The sequence below is a fragment of the Pelodiscus sinensis genome, chromosome 30 (assembly GCF_052426305.1).
Source record: "Pelodiscus sinensis isolate ZL-2025 chromosome 30, ASM5242630v1, whole genome shotgun sequence".
Classification (NCBI taxonomy): Eukaryota; Metazoa; Chordata; order Testudines; family Trionychidae; genus Pelodiscus; species Pelodiscus sinensis.
This window is the reverse complement of record NC_143081.1, coordinates 9,061,655-9,066,285: the sequence shown is the minus strand read 5'-3', so window position 1 is coordinate 9,066,285 and position 4,631 is coordinate 9,061,655. Positions and strand designations below refer to the sequence as shown.

The 4,631-nt window shown below is 53.5% G+C and overlaps 1 pseudogene; it reads right to left on the bottom strand.

Moving 5' to 3' along the window:
- Positions 1 to 808: 808 nt before the first annotated feature.
- Positions 809 to 1,779, bottom strand: LOC149521156 (olfactory receptor 10A7-like; annotated as a pseudogene).
- Between the last annotated feature and the right edge of the window lie 2,852 nt (positions 1,780 to 4,631).

Genomic DNA, 4,631 nt, shown 5'->3' with positions numbered 1-4,631 from the left:
CTCACAACCCCAACCCTCCCCCTGACCTCAACACTGTCCAGCCTGGGGCCCCCTCCTTGAGACAGCTTCCTCTTCTTTACTTCCTCCTGCATCCAGATTCCCTCCTGGAGCTTGCACCTCTCACCCCTTCCCAGTGCATTGTTTGTGAGGTACAATAGTGGTGACAGCATGAAAAGCCAGGACAAAGTCATTGAGCTCCCCTCCCTCCCCCCCAAAAAAGGTGTGAAGACCCGGGGAGAAGTTCTTAACCAAAAAACGAAAACAAAAAACAAAACCAAGAGAGAGAGAGAGGGAGGGAGGCTGTGCCCTGGAACAGATGTACCTATTTTCTCCCAGCGCAGTGGTGTTTTTTTTTCTCAACAACTTTGTCCCAGGTCTTCATGCTGTCTCCACTGCTATTGTGGCCCTTCGTCTGGAATAGGTTGGCTACCCCTGGTCCACTGTCTTCTTGGACCAGTCACATGCATCCTGCTGGGTTGGCTCTTGGCGCAGAGCCAGCCCAAGGCACAGAGCACACAACCGACACCTGAGCCTCTCTCTGAGCTCAGTCTCCCCAGCTCTTCATTCTGAGTAGCCACCAGTTCATGTTCCCTGCAGCCTGTTGGTACATCCCCGGTGGCATTGGCCATTGGTCCTAAATATAACGGAGCAAGGGTTTGGAAAAGGTCCCTGCACCCCCGTTGCTCCCAGGGCTGTGACTCTGCAAGCGCAGGACAAGAAGGTCAGAGTAGCGAGTGGAAATAGAACTTTATATTTGGTCAGCTTTGATTCTGGCCCTATCTCCACCCATGCTGCAGCTATTCCATTTTCACCTAAGCAAACCGATCGGCCAGTATCTTGGAAACCTTAATTCCCTGCAAGCTTTGCACAGGGCCTCCTGGACCTCCCTGTTTCTCAGGGCGTAGATGAGTGGGTTGACCAGGGGCGTCAGGACGGTGTAGGAGACGGAGAGAATTTTCTTGAAGTGGCTCAGGAGGTCGGTGGTTGGGAACATGTAGGCAATCAGGAGAGCTCCATAGTAAACACTCACCACGATGAGGTGAGAGGAGCAGGTGGAAAAGGCCTTTTGCCTCCCAGCGGTGGAGCGGATTCTGAGGATGGTGCTGATGATGCAGACGTAGGATGCCAAGGTGAGCAGGAAGGGGACCAGTGAGAAAATAAAGCAGGCTGTGGACGTCAACATGTCCATCAGTAGAGGGTCATTGCAGGAGAGTTTTATAAGGGGAATAAAATCACAAAAGAAATGGTCGATACTGTTGGGGCCACAGAAGGTTAACTGGGATACTGACACTGTGGTTATACTACAAGCAAGGAAGCCGCCTATCCAAGACCCGCCGGCAAGCTGGAGACAAGACCTGCCACTCATCCGAGCTGCGTAGTGCAGTGGGTTGCATATGGCTAGATACCTGTCATAGGACATCACTGATAGGAGGACGCATTCTGTGGCCAGCAGGGCACCAAAGAAATAATATTGTGTGAGACACCCAGTGAAGGAAATTGTCCAGTCCCCAGCCAGGAGCCCAGCCAGGAGCCGGGCAGGAGGGTGGAGCTGTAGCAGATCTCCAAGCAGGACAAGTTGCCCAGGAAGAAGTACATGGGGGTGTGGAGGTGCCGATCGGCCACAACCAGTGCCAGAATAAGGATGTTCCCGGCCATGGTCATCAGGTAGATCACGAGGAAGAGCAGGAAGAGAGGAACCTGCAGGCCAGGAAGATCCCCAAATCCCAGGAGGATGAATTCAGTGAGGGACGTTTGATTTCCTTGTTCCTGGCTTGCCATCGGTGTCTGTGGGGCAGAAAAAGGGTCACTATGAGCAACAACTAACATTCATTGCAATATGGCAGCCTTGTCCTCATCGCCTCCCTCTGCCGGCCCTGGCATGGTAGCAGTGTGGGGAATGGAGGACAGAGAAGGGAATCGCTGTCTCTGGGGCCCACGGACAAGTTCGATATCTGAGAGAGGGTGGGTAAAACAGACAGTGTCTCTCTACCCTGGGAGTGTCTAGAGAGACAGTGCCAGGCACTCAAACCCTGCGGCGCTGGGCTCAAACATGGGTTACAGATACCATGACAGATGTGACAGATGCCGGTTCAGATGGTCAGTCCCGTCACTCCCTAGTGGGTAAAAGCCAAACTAGGGAGGGGCCGTTCCACTGGGCAGATGGGCCACGAGGGGATTTTGACAGGGAGCTCTGGCAGAGAAACCAACCAGGGAAACGGGCCTGGGACCTGTAAGGGCCGGTGTGAGGGGCTTTCCTTGGCCTGGCCCCTGGTTCTGCTCCTTTAGGCAGAAAGCAGCAGGGCACAGTCTGAAGAGCAGATAGTGAGACTTGTATTGGGGCCAACGTACAAGTAGGTGGGTTCCCAAGCCCTGCGCACCAGTCAGGCACATCTCTGTGGGCCGATTGAGTTTTCCTCTCCCCCAGCTACCGCGATTCACCCAATAGACCCCTTCTTGTCACCTCCAGATCTGCACACCGATGGGCTCCCCCGTTCCTCTGCTCTGTCCCCAGCTTCCATGCTGCAGAGCCCTGCCTGGGTCCCTGTTACTCATGCCCCTATTCTCAGTGCCCCATCCTCCCATTCCCAACCCCCTTCCCACTCCTCCTTCTCCTTCTTTGCAGGCCCAGAAACGACCGCCATGCACAACCCCAGTCACACCTGATAGACGTCATGTTCCATTCGGGGGGGGGGGGGGAGGCTGTGAGTCAGGGTCTGTATCCCACCCCTTTGGTCCCCCTTGGGAGGGATAAGGGGGGAGGCTGAGTCAGGGCCGGCTCTAGGCACCAGCAAAGCAAGCAGGTGCTTGGGGCAGCACATTTCCAGGGGTGGCATTCCGGCCATACTTGTGTGTACTGTACCACCTCCATTCTGCCCCCCATACACAGTCACCTGCCAGCAGCAGCCCCGTCCACGCACCCCCCCATTGGTGGGGGGTACCAGCACCAAGGCAGGTGCCCCATTGTCATGTCCAAGTCGTGTCTCAAGTCATTACTGTTCAAGTCTCAAGTCGAGTCTCGAGTCCCTAAAGTCACTTTCGAGTCAAATCCCAAGTCGAGTCTCAAGTCTTAATTTTAAAAATGTCAAGTCACTTTTGTACAAGCCATCAATATCAGCATTTTCAGACAATTTTTTCACCAAGTCGATTTAACAAAATTAGCAAGTCTCAAGTCACAAAGAATGAACCCGAGTCAAGTCTCAAGTTGAGTCACCTAGGCGACTTAAGTTAGACTCGAGTTCAAGTTGTGGTACTTGAGTCAACAACTCTACCACAAGCTAAATATGAATCAACAGTATGACACTGCTGCAAAAAAGCAAACATGATTCTGGGCTCATTATCAGGAGTATTGTGAGCAAGATAGGAAAAGTAATTCTTGTACACTACTCTGTGCTGATTATGACTCAGTTGGAGTATTGTGTCCAGTTCTGGGCACCACTTTCAAGAAAGATGTGGAGAAATTGGAGAAGGTCCAGAGAAGAGCAACAAGAATGATTAAAGGCCTTGAGAACATGACCTATGAGGGAAGACTGGAAAGGAGAAGACTCAGAGGGGACATAATAGCAGTTTTCAGGTATCTAAATGGGTGTCACAAGGGGGAGGGAAAAATTGTTCTCCTTGGCCTTTGAGGATAGAACAAGAAGCAATGGGCTTAAACTATCAGGGTGCTTAATCACTGGAATAAATTGCCCAGGGAGGTTGTGGAATCTTCATATTTGCAGCTATTTAAGAGCATGTTACATAGATATCTATCAGGGATGGTCTAGACAGTACTGGGTCTTGTAGCGAGGGCAGGGGACTGGATTCGATGACCTCTTGAGGTCCCTTCCAGTTCTAGTGTTCTATGATTCAATGATTCCCATCCTGGCTGTGCCCCCAGCTCTCTCTGGGACTCGCCAGGCCCATTAGAAAGGCTCTGCCACTGCCTCAGAATGGGCTCTGTGGCAGTGTGGGGGGATACTACAGCATTAGCTGCCCAAACACCTGCAGAGATCAGTCCCTCTGTGTGCCGGACACCCCGCTGCCAAGCTGGGCTTGTAGCAATGCACGGGGGCAGAGGAAGAGAGACACGTTCCAGAGAGTGCGGTGCCCAGATCCCAGGATGATGGGAGCAAGGAAAGTTGTGAGCTAAAAGCTCTTCGTTGATCTGAAATCCTCTCCTTTTGGGTGGGAGGGTTGCTAGAGTCCAGCGCCCCGTGCCACATGGGCACCCCCGCACACACACACACACACACTAGTCTCCTACCAAACCCACGTTGCTTCACAGCCCTGGAGCGCCTGGCTGCAGGGAGAAAATGTCTGATTTACCCCCAAGGCAGGTCAGGCAGCAACGGGATCCCGGCTCCCACCTCCGCATGCAGCGTCTCAGGGCCAGAGGCAGGTTCCTCCGTCCATCTCCTCTGCCTGGTGTGTTCCCCTGCAGCCAAGCCCAGGCAATGGAGGGCCCAGAGCAGCAACCGAGTCTCCTTCTCCCTTTCTGGTAACGCGCCCCACGCCTCAGCCCTGCACCAATTGTGGAAAATCTTCTCCGCTGAGCTGTATAGCCTGCTGCGGGCAGGGACCGCCTCCCCACGTGCGGGTCCCACGGGGAATGTCACCGGCGAGGGAGGTTGGTGTTTGGTCTGTTTCTAGAT